Here is a 13,017-nt window from a genome sequence, read left to right as displayed (position 1 = left end):
TGAAATGGCTTCTGAACTTGCTTGCCCAAATGAAGATGCACCATATCTGGGACTGTTTAGTATGAGGAAGAGGAGGCTGAGGGGAGACCTCATCACTCTCTACAACTACTTGAAAGGACACTGTAGAGAGGTTGGTGCTGGTCTCTTCGCACAGGTAACTAATGACAGAACAAGAGGGAATGGCTTCAAGCTCCAGCAGGGTAGGTTTAGACTGAACATTAGGAAAGAATTTTTCACAGAAAGAGTGGTCGGGCATTGGAATAGGCTGCCCAGGGAGGTGGTTGAGTCACCATCCCTGGATGTGTTTAAGAGACGTTTAGATGTGGTGTTGGGGGATATGATATAGGGGAGAACTTTGTAGTGTAGATGGTAGATGATTGGACTCAATGATCCCAAGGGTCTCTTCCAACCTGGATGATTCTATGATTCTATATTTGGAAGTGTATTTAAGCAAATTTTCATCAGAATTCCCACTTGCAAAATAGATTTAGGAACTGAGAGGGAGGAGAGAGCTAATTTTTAAAGGTATTTAAGCACTTACTCATCTCTATGCAGATTCTTCTAAGATTTTCTGAAGTACCAGAGCATGTTAGACCCTTCTGTCGATTTCAGCACCTACTGTCTTCTCACACATATAAACAGGAATTTAACTGTTTAAACCCTTTTAGATTCCTCAGATATACCTACATCTACAATTCATAAAATTCTGTCCCAAATACAGATGGAATTAAAACTGCTTTTTAGGTTTTTTTAGGATCATTACCAAATATCAAACTCCTTAGAAATTCAAAAGTCTTATCTGTTGTGAATCTCTCACTTTATATTACCAGCACCTTCATTACAGTTAATTAACAACGTATAATACTAATGACACTCATCTGAGAAGATTAGTTTGCAGGTGCATCCCTTTTCTAAAGAAAAAGTGTGAACAGTGTTCTTTTTCATGTGTTAGTTTCCACCTGCTTCTCTTTGTTTCTTAGTTAACCAATAGCAGTGATAGCAATTATTTTTCTATTTGTTTCAAATAAGTTCTGTCTTTTTCTTTTTCTTTTTATTTTTTCTTTTTTCTTTTTTCTTTTCTTCTTTTTTCTTCTTTTTATGTTTCCTAGCAGGAAAATCAGTCAAAATCTTCAGATACACTCTCAGTTCTGTCCAGGCAGTATGGACAAACTTCTTACCAAGCCCTCAGTGTGGGCTGAACACTCCTAGACTCCAAGGCCAGTCAGTGGCAATTAACTTTTCTTGATAGCAAGAGACTCTTCTTTTCCCCACTAAGGCTTGTCAAGAAGACTTACTTAAAATACATCATGTTATATTGTTGTCGTCGTACTCTCAGATGTACTCCTGTGTGTTCTGCTACTTGACTATTTTACACTGCTGAGAACAATCTAGCCCCATTTTTGTGGCAGTTTGAGGAAATGAAAGGTCCCTTTCTGGCCTCCTTCAGCCCACCTCGCTTATATCATGGGATGAGAATCTACAGTCTCCACTCTCTAGATTAACACTGTATTCTGCTTTTTGTCTACAGTCATTGTGATTATCTTAGGTCTGAATCAACATTGGCATCTGCGGGATTTTTCTCTGTTACAGACAACGGCAGAGTTAGCTGATGGAATTTTCACCTTCATTGAGTAAAATATCATTATTTGGAGCAGAAATTTTTGAAAGAAAACATAGTGTCAAGTAACAGCACGGGTGTCTGTGCATTTCCCCTCAGCACTCACCCAACTCCACCTGGGAAAAAGGCTGATTATCAGAGCTGACACAGGAAAGGGACTGTACATGAACATAAATGGTGAGCCATATTTCCTTCAGGAAAAAAAATCTATGAAACTGGAGCACCAGTCAGTGGTGGTAGTCCTACACAGCTAAAATAATACAAACATTTTATATATGTAACTACAATAATATGGTAACATTCTATTCCTCTACAGCCTCTGTTATGCCTTCCTGTAATAATAATTGAATCTTCTGTGCTGCAGTAACATTGTTTCTCCTATCACCATGACACTTTCCAAGCTGTAGCAGTATTTTGGTGTAAGTTAAACATAAAAATTTTCTTAGCTCAATACATTGGGGTTTTTTTTGACATATAATGAAAACAACTACCTATATTTGCATTGATGGTTAGACAGTTTAGCAGCTTAGGAATATCTTGGTTGCACATGGATTTCCTCCCTACTCCTTCCTTAATTTTGATTCTTTGCTGTAAGGAGATATTCTGTTACAAAAAATAAAGTCTGAAAATGACACATAAGTAATTCAAATTGGGAATTTCTTTAAAGGGTAGTATAGCATTTATTCATATATTCCCTCCCTCCCCCCCCAAATCAACTGTTTTTAATTCTGCTTTATCATGGATCCTTTAGTAATGATGACATCCTCAGATTGTTTCTCTTTCATTAAACTAACTTAGCATCAGTCATCAGTAAAAATAATCTCATTTTAATTTTTATAAATGGATAACTAATGCAGTAAGGCACAATGCCTATTTTATACTAATGTAGCAATCGGATCAGAAATAAAAGTAATGCTTAGAATGATTTCAACAAGTATCTGATAAGACATGCAAGCAGTTATAAACATAATTTTATTATCGCATATAATGTTATTTGTAGTGCTGGCAGTTTATATAGAAGAAATTTCTATTTGTAGAACTTTGTTCATTAAAATGGATAACCAAGATCTGTACGTTCTGTTTATCACTTGCTTTATATTTCTCTTTCAAATTTCAATAATCACTTTTACACCAGTTATTCTAAAAGGCTTTTTTTTGACATTAATCTAATCACAGCCAGAGCAAGATGATATTCTTTAATTTGTTATTCTTGAACTTGGTTTTTATGTTAAAGCAAGTAGGAATCAGATCAAAATAGTCTTTGGGTTGTTTACTTAGGATATGATTTTAAAGAATCTTTGGGAATTAAGATACTAAACTTCTACTTACTTTATAAAGACTAATTTAACTCCCTTTTGGCCTTTGAAAATTACATACCTATCACAAAATTTACTAATATTAAAAAAACCCCACTCTGTTCTTCAGCAAATACAGAACTCATAATTTGTACATGGAAATCACTGCCTCAGCACCAAACTGCTGTCATGTTAGACAGGCAAAAAAAAGGTGCAGGACAAGTCAAATCATGAGACTCATGATAACTGGCAGTCCTGAACTCGTAATGCTGTTGTGCAGTTTTTCACTGCTGTGACCTTTAATGTAGCAGAATAGGTTAATCTTCTTTATATATATTTTTATGCTCCTGAAAAAATCTATATATGTATCTGTATTTTTTTCCTCAGATCTTACTTCATAGATTTCAAAAGGAAGATAAACAAACATAAAGAATATGTAAAAGATGTAAAAATACGTGTTTCTGTTTTGAATCATTCATATTAAGCCATTTGACTACTCTTTGCACAGGTTAAGATGTGCTGACAATTTCTCTGACACTTCATTATTTGCAATTAACAGGAAAAGCTTTAAACTAAAATACAGAATAAGTGTTGCAGCAGATAATGACATTTACTCCCTCTTGCACCATGTAGGAGTATAGAAAAAATAAAGGCGATAAAAGCCTAATTGAGAAGTAATCCTAGTCGCAAACTGTAGCATTAACAGCTCATGTGAATAGTGATTTCAACAGATTGTACTGTCTTTTTACTACAGTCAGACTTCTTAGTAGTACCCTAATATAACAGAGACTGAAATCTGTGAAGCTACTTAATCGTAATAATCAGACTTGTGGCTACAAGAAATAAATATTTAGGTTATGGCCAGATTGGTTTTTGTAGCTAGTGTTATTCAGTAATTGTTTCAGAGAGAGTTTAACCTTAAGTTTTATCTTTTAATATACTAGAGCTACTAGTTATTGATTGCTTCTTAACCCAATTTCATTGAGATTTTACCTGACTAAAGCATGGGAAGGCAAGCTTTCCTAGGAAGGGAAAGGGGCGGCTCTTCTGCACACAGCCTGAGGAATATCTTTCCTTTTCTTAAGATCTTTACTGCTGAACTATTTTGAAGGAAAGCAGAATGAGAAGGGAGCAGCAAGATTAGCACAGCAGAGCACGCAAGAGGTTAGAGAATGCTGTAAGCAATAGGGGTATCATAAAGCATACGGAGATAACATTAAGATGCTTCTACAAGCTTGTGTTATGTAAATACGTACCAGACTACTCAGAAGCTTTGACATCTCTCTAAGCCTGATTACAAAACATTGTAATTTTTTTTTTAAGGTACAACTTCTACCCTAGTAACCTCTTCATTGAGTTCTAAAGGTTCCTGTATGCAGGGTAAAACAACGACGGTTACATTGTCAGTTTTATTTTTTTCCCTGTCCATGTTTGAGAGGGAAATACTGGAGCAGGTGTCAGAATAAACCAATACGATAAAAAAGACTCTTTAAGATTCATCTCAGAAACAGACAGTGATACTATGAGTAGCTCAGATTTTCTTTACAACAGTGATTTGTAGAGAAGTGAGGATAAGGGTACGGTTACAGGAACAGGCAGATCACCAACCCCTTCTGTCCCGCACCTGCCCAGGCTTACAGACAGCAGCGTGGGCAGACTATTTCACTGGATAATTTAAAGCACCCTTGCTAACGAAAGAGAGATTTTATCATTTCCTGACCAAAGCACACTGCTGCTATTTAAAATTACCTAGCTCTTGCTTCTCGTCAGTCAAGTTGCTTTGAAAGCACCCTTTCTTAGGAGATTATTTTTCCTTTTCCTACACTGCAGTTCACCATGCAGGAACTGGTTAGGCATATACATTTTGTCCACCTGACTCACTCTCCAGTCAAGACTGCCACATCTTAGCTTCCCTTAGCAATGTCTCTGGGAGCACGTCACCGGGAGGCTGCAATTTCATCCACTGGTGTGCCTGTCACACGGCTCACTCAGATCAGGGCTCCTCTTGTGAAACTCCTCCAGCTGAAGGACATGCTTTTAAATCTTATTTTAAAGTGGAAGACAAGATTCTGGAAAACAAGATAATCCGTTTATACTGGCATCAATATGGTATACAGACACATGCTGTTTCCGGGAACTGACTATGGGCCTGGACTTACATATTTAAAAATTTGACAAACAGCTTCAGCAGGATACAGAAGTGAAGAATTTTTATAAAAGTAGTAGAGAGCTTGAATTAAAAGATAAGGCAGGTTGGCGAATGGACCAGTTCTTTAACATTCCTCATGCACAGCAACCTCTATTTTTTAAAAAACAGCAGATTAGATCCTAGCAACAGAGCAGAACTATTCTCTCCCTATAACTACTTTTTTTCTGATAACTTTAGGAGACCTACATGAGACATTGCCTTATCAGTAAACTGATAGCACGGGGATCAGTTCAATGCTATTTGTTAAGAACTGTACTTAAATTAAATGGAAAGATTCTTTTCCTGGTAAAGTGAGCAGAGCATTTAATTCCCTTATGAAACTGACAGAAATATTATTAAACTATAAATTAATATTTTCAGTTGCATGCAAGAACATATCTTCTAAACAAATTAAATTTACTTCTAACAGTCATTCAATTTACTTCTAATAGTCATAAGAGGACTAAAACACCCTTTTTCTTTTCTGTTATGTCCTGTCTCCAATAGGTTCAAACATTGTTAGCTGCCTTAGTGCCTACGGATTTCCAAATGAAGACTCTAAAGCACAATGGAAAGTTGTTCAGAGTCCTATTTTCTGAGAATAGACACAAGGAAAAAAAAATGGAATTATTACTTCAGTAACTACAAAAATAGGTAGTTGGTTGTGTATAAGTAGCTATACTGGTGACATAGCACAATGGTTGGGGAGAAATACTGCAAGTGTTCTCAGAGAGCAGAAGTCTGCTCTTTTCATCATCCTGTACTTCACTGTGTAAGGGTAGAAGAGACAGATTCTGAGTTGTTATCTTATGCTAAAACATGACACAGTCCCTAAATTAGAAGACTAATTGGTTCAATATGCCACACCGAAACTGATTTGCTGAAAGTCCCCTCAACTCAGGCAATCAGAAACTGTTATTATAACTTCATTGCTTTTTAACTTTATTTCTGCAGTGAACTGAAAAGACGTTAATCTTCCTTTTGGTTTGATCCGTTATCCGTACTTGTTGAATTCCTGCCTGTCTCCCATATCTTAATTAAAAGCTCATTGTCCTTCTACTGGAAGTCCTACATAAATGTTCTGCTTATGTTTATAATCACATTTTTTCTACTAGCTTATTCCTTCTTTCCTCAATCATCTCTCCTTAATGTTTTCTATTTTATTGCCTTCTGGAGTTTTGCCTTTTGACTGATACTCTTCCTTGTGTTTGCCATCACAGTTAACGCAAACCATGGCCAGAAATTTGGACAGAAGTTGCAGAAAAAATACAATTACCCCTAATCAAAAGTGTTCCCCACCTGTACTAAGAGATCACATGTGAATTCCATGGAGAAATTTCTTTGCTGTGCAGTAAGAAGCAGGACAGAAGCCACAGCAGATCCAATGTAAACAAACAGTGCCTTAATAGTGTATAATTAATTTAATAATTGTAAACAGTAGTGTTTTAATATTCATGGTACAGTTTGAATTATACACACGTTAGAAACAGCCTCTGGTTATGCGAGGTTCTGTGTTAGAATTAATATTTTAGAGTTTTTAGTAAAATTATGACTTTTAATTTAATGTTCTTGACCAATGTAAACAGATTTTTAAATAATTAAGTTTCAGTTTAAGCATTGCATGTTAGTACTAATGTTTGTCCTGAGTAGCATTCTCTAAGCAATCCTGCTTCGGCAGGGGAGTTGGACTAGATGATCTATACGTTCCCTTCCAACTCTAAAAAAAAAATTCAGTGAAATTCAGTGAAATACTACCCATGGCATTTACACTGTTTGAGAACATTCCAATAATGTGAGCTGTTAAAAAATTACACTGAAAAGGTGCTTATATACTTAATCTAGCCATAAAATTTATTATGACCATCTTAATGAAATGAATATCAATTTTTCTATACATATATAGTAGAATAGCTGAAGTCTGCAAATATCAGTCTTTGAGTGACTATGGCTGGGACTAATAAGTTTCTGTCAGCAAAAACCTCCTTCTGGAAATCAGGTGCCTTAAAGGCTTGAGCAAGAGGTTCCATTCAGGTCAGTTTTAGTGACTGATAGAAATGGCCTTATATTTCATCAATTGCTTCAGAACCTATTTATAACACTAATGATGTACACTACATCGTCTGAGAATAAGTTTCAAAATGCAGATTATGCTTTCTTTGAAAAAGTCACTTTCATCTTTCAAACCTCATCTCTAATAACTTTGTCGTGTGTTCAATTGGTCTTGTATTATAACCCATAGTGACTAGTCATTCCTTATTCATGTGCTTTACATTATTAACTAATGTATTAGTTATTTTCACATTTTGGTTCCATAATTCAGGCTGAGCAGTCATGTTCTACTTAAATAATGAGTTATTTTGTATGAGGGAAGATTGTGTTGTTTCTTTGACTTTTAAAAATCCATTATACGCGTATTTTGGAGATCAGTGAACTGAAATTGTACACTGCCATAGCGATATTTCTCCATTTACTGTTTAATAATTTCAAACACACTAGCATTTTTTCAACTGCTGCTAATCACTGAGTGGACATTTTCAGACAGCTACTTCCAACAATTCCCAGAGCTTTCTTAGTTATAAGCATCTAATTCAGAGCGTATCCCTATATGTCTATGCACACACATATTAATATTTACACCTTTAGGGTCACTGTATTTTGCAGATACACACAATTCAGTCACTTGGATCTGTGACATTCTTTGCAATGCTTTGATGGCAGCCCTAAAATTTGATGTTCTGAATGATTTTCCATCAGCAAGTTGTCATTAACCTAAAAGCTAATGCTTCTAGCAACAAAGACATAAAATAACGTATGACAGTGAAGGGCTGACAATATTATAAGACAGTGAAGAAGCTGAAGTGCTTTCTTCCTTTTAAATTTTCAGAAGTGATTTAGTGGTGTAGCAGCTCTTTATGCATTCTAGCTACACAGAAATCCATTTGCTGGAGTCCAAGCAGCAAAAATTTTTTTGCTTCTCCCTCAAGAAAGAAACATGAGGTCTCCACATACTGGTTAAGGAACATTTCATGGAGCCCTGTGAACAGGTATTTTCTTGTGTTTTCAGCTCCAGTTATCAAACTGACAGTTTTTTAAAACTGAAAGAGACCACCAAACTTTACACATCATATCCTTAAACAGCCCTAACCGTGAACACTAGATAAAATTTAATACGTGATGTCTGAGGCATGGCTGATAAAGGACAAATCATATGCAAAACTGTTTACAGCAGCCAAGATTTTTAATTTCTAGTAAACTCAAGATGTTATCTATAAAGGCAAGGAAATTATGCTAAATAGGACAAGCAGCAAATAAATTTGCAAGCCTAGCAGGGCATAGTAAATTTACAGATGTTTGCAAAGTGTTTATCTTCAGGTAAATATTAAAGCTAAATCTTCTCACCAAAGAAAAACAAAAACAAAAAAAAGTTTTAGGAAACAACAGTTATGCCACAACAATCATATAAAAAGTAGCAAGTACATACTCTTAATGTGCTAAGCTGAGGTGCCATTCACTGCTCCCAGACTTTCCTCAGGTGACCTTTTCATAGTGAAGTAAGTTGATGTAGCTGATTTTTTTGTCCTTAAGTACACAAAAAAACCTCACACTCTCATCCACTGGTTTTGCTGTGAGATGTCTGTTAGTAGCAAACAGTTGGGTAGGGGCAGCATCTTAAATCGACATGACCCATGTAACGTGAAACGTGAATGAAATCCTGATTCAATGGCAGAAGTCTATCAATTGGATCAGTCCATGTTGATGGCACCACTATTCCCTTAAACAAAGCAGATGCAGGGGATGTGGCAAGATTGGCATTTGCCAAATAAAAATAATCTAAACCAAAAGGTGTGATCTGCTAAAGAATAGCATGGCTTGATATCACCACAAGCATGTGACTGTACATGCATGAATACATGTACATAGTCCAGTTTATCCTCCGTTTTCTGAAATTCACTATTGCTTCATTGAATGGAATATATCAGGCACTGAACTATAATAAGTGTAATCATTGGAAAAGAAAAAAAGGGAAGCATTTTACTCAAATGTCTGCAAAGTTAGAAGAATGCAAGAAGAAAGTTCTGCAGTCAATAGCCTCTTGAAAGCCAAGAAAATACAAGAAAATAGAAATACAATGTATGTTGCCAGAATCACAAGTTGCAAGTCCTTAATTTTTTTTTTTAAATATCTTGTTCATATTACAAACATCACATAATATGAAATGCTGCCACCCTCCAAAAATATTCAAATGAGCTCATTTTTTAATCACATGCAGCTTTAGTTAGCTAGAAATAGTAGCTTTTGAATGGATTTATGAACTAAGTTTCAACTACTTCACTAAAAAATGCTAGACACAAACAGCTGAAGCAGAAGTTGAAGATGAGGTTATGCACGCTCCCTGCGAGTACATCTGGGGGACTCACAAGCCAACAGTCTAAAGTATTTCCTTTGGACTTGATGAGCACAGTATGCTTCAAGGAACACAAGCCATGATACAGTTTTATACAAGAAGTTCCAACCTTTCAGTTGCGCACAAAATCAACTGGAAAATGAATTGCAGAGTCAAGGCATCACTTGATGTGAAATATGACTATCTATCTAGTTAAGTACCAGCTCAGCCCTTCTGAGCTGGATCTGTGAAGAGCCTGTGACCTTTGCTTTCCTGGGGCTCTTCCTCGGCTAAGATAAAACTCAGATGTGTAAATACAGGTGGGGAGCAGCTCTCATTCTGCAGCTCCTGAACAAGGGCTCCTCTCCTCAGCCTCCATCCACAACCAATAAAGAGGAAAAATGACTCATCAGTTAGAGGCTATAATTTTTTTTCTCTGGTTCACGGCTGCTAACAATAAACAACATCCCTTGAGGCTTGCCTGTGGGCTCAGTGAGAGTAGCCTAGAGCATTGGGACAGTTATTTCCCTCACTGCAGCAAACCAAAGGGCACAGAAACATTACTGCCACCAGTTCTCCCACTTCATTTACAAGTGAGGTGGAGAAGACACCACTACCCCACCACCCCCAAAAAATAGTCATTTATTTCATTACTAGAGTATTGGTTGCTACAGAAATACCAAAATGTAAGATCATTAGGAGTTACTTACACAATCTGAAAACTCAGGGTGGTGTCAGACTGCCCAAATGACTGACAGCAGGACTAATGCAGGTCCCATTTCCTTTGAGTCTTACTTCAAACAGGCCCTTTGGTGCAATAAGAGGCACAAGAGTGTTCAGTGTTTACTTTAAGAGAAAATATATTTTAGATTTTTAAAGCATGTTTTGTGATAAGCATGAAAAATGTTAGAACCATCACTTCATCTGTATCAGCTAAAATCCGATGCTCCATAGTGACTATCTATCAGCATTATACATAGCTAAAGAAAAGTGCAATCCATTAGTCATTCAGTAATTATGGAATACAGCATTAAACTTCAATCTTCTATTTGAAAGCAAGGTCAAAATTTTAAAAAAAAGACACTAATTGCGAGCATGCACCCTCTTGGCCGTCATTTTATTTTCATGCCAGATGCAAGAAAGCTCAAGGATCAGGTCAGACTGTTGAACTAGCATTTAATAAACCTTGAATATTAGTTCAAAAGAAAATTATGATATATATAAGATATAAAAATGTATATCAGGATAAAAAATGCCAGTTTTCACTGTTTACATTTGAAGACATAGGAATTAATGTATTTAAATTATTTTTCCCGATATTCCCGAAAAATAATTTTTAAAAAGAATATGAAGGAGTATAAATATGGAAGGAGGGCAGTGAATCTTAGGAAATTAATTGATAATGAACATGGGAAAAGGAATAAACGGGTAAGGGAAATAAAAAAAAAGCTGACAGTGAGTTCTCTGGTTCCCAACACTGCACAAAACTCTTACTTGGAAACTCCCAGACTACCTATATTTTAAAGGCTAATTTGCCTCTAAGTATTACCAGAAAAAAATTCTTAGAGCAAGCTCAAATACATTCTTAGAAGTTATTAAACAGGCACAAACAAATAATTGAAAGCATAATTTTCTCCAAGAAATGGGATTTTTCCACTTTGGTCCGACTTTTGTTTTTTCCTACAGTTATTTATACACAAAAGAAAATCACAACACCCACCCCACTCTCCTCAAAAAAAAAAAAAAAATTAGAAATACTCTGGGTCAGTTCTTACACTGATATAAAAGCATGCTGATATAAATAAAGCCATGATAATTTATATTAGCTGTAGAATTTTCTCTTGTTAAACTCAGTTGCTGCTAGACCATTTTGTATAAATAGCTCTATAAACAGACATCTGTTAATCCAGCGTTTTAACATGAAAGAAGTACCAGTGTTACTTCAAACTCGAAACTTCAAGGACAAGAAAATCTCAGAAATGAGTGGAATATTTATTCAATATATTCCAAGTGAACAACATAAGAAAATATTTTGGAATAAATACATATTTAAACCATAAATCTTGATGAATTACCACAAGGGATTTTTCACAGAAAAGAGCTGCAAGAGGTGGTTTGGTGGTTTTGTTTTTTTTTTTTTGCTGTTGACAAGGCAAATCCAATAGGATAGCTGCTAAGAAAGCATTTAATAAAGGTCATACTTGAGCCTGCACAGACAAGAATTTTAATTAACGCCCTAGCAGTCAGCAATTAAGTTTGCACATCTGATAGCTATACAATATAGACTGGAGAACTGCATCAAAGTACATACATTTACATGGCAATTGCTATGGTCAGGACTTCAGTTTTTTGGTTTGTTTCAGAAACCCAACGACATTATACAGAAACCAGGAGATGTAAAGGTGCTCCTGCCTGGGAAGATTCAGCTGTTCCCTGTAATCATATCCAGTAGATGGATGCTGGTCCCATACCAGACTTTAACTTAAGAGCATCCCTCAGGAGAGACAGTAGAAGCTTAATATAATACTAGAAAAGACTCTTCAGTTAAAGGAAAGTGAAACATATGGTAGCAGTTTAAACCTAAAACCTAAACCTAAATGCATCGCAACTGCCAAGGTAGAAGCCAGCTTCATTTTTTTGCACAACCAGTCGTCTAATAAGGGATGGGTGTAACAGATTGAGTCTCACTGTGCATTTTCAGATTCATCTGAAACCACAACAAATAACAAATGCAGCACGCAAAACAGCATCTGAACTCAGGCACGTAAAACCAGGCACGACCAGGATAAATTTTTCTAATACTTGCTAATCTGTCATAATATTTCCACTACAGCACTAGTAGCCAGCTTGTCCTATCACTAGAAGTTATAGGCTAAAAATCTGCAAAACCCAGGGACACGTTCACTCAGGATATTCACAGCAGCAGATAAAACAGAGCTTCAGGGTATTGCAGTAGTAGACAAGGCCTATGGCACTTCACTGTCGTGTAGGATGGGAAACAGCTGGCCAAAGTTAGGGGTAAACTAGGTCCCACAGTGATTGGCCTTGAGCAATCCTGTTTGTTTACTCCTTGCCCAGCTGGGGATATAGATTTTCAAGGAGAGTCGGTGCAGGCCGACCAGCCATTGCACGACAGCCCCTCTGCATTGACTCTTCAGTGAGTACTGTGGCTTGTCCAGCTGTGGAAGATGACTAGGAGATACCATGCTTGGTTTCTGCTTGCGATACACCTAACCTCGTAACATCCTCACGCAGCTTCATCTGAGCCCCTGCTCCTTTTTCCTTCCAGAACTTTGCTCTGCTAGACAGTGTCTTTGGTTTTCTGATGCTTAGCTCAATTTTTAATCATGCCATGCTGCATTCTTGCATCTCTTGATTCTGTGACCTTCGCTTCTGTTTGCTTCTGGTTTCCCTTGAAGGTGCTCTAGGGATCTCTGGGGCCTGAAATACCTGTTGTGCAATATGGATCTTACACATTCCTTAAAAGCTATTTCTGCCCTGGTAGCGGTGGTGTGAACAGACTAGCTCACTG

The sequence above is a fragment of the Numenius arquata genome, chromosome 5 (assembly GCF_964106895.1).
Source record: "Numenius arquata chromosome 5, bNumArq3.hap1.1, whole genome shotgun sequence".
Taxonomy (NCBI): Eukaryota; Metazoa; Chordata; class Aves; order Charadriiformes; family Scolopacidae; genus Numenius; species Numenius arquata.
Note: the sequence above shows the minus strand (reverse complement) of the source record.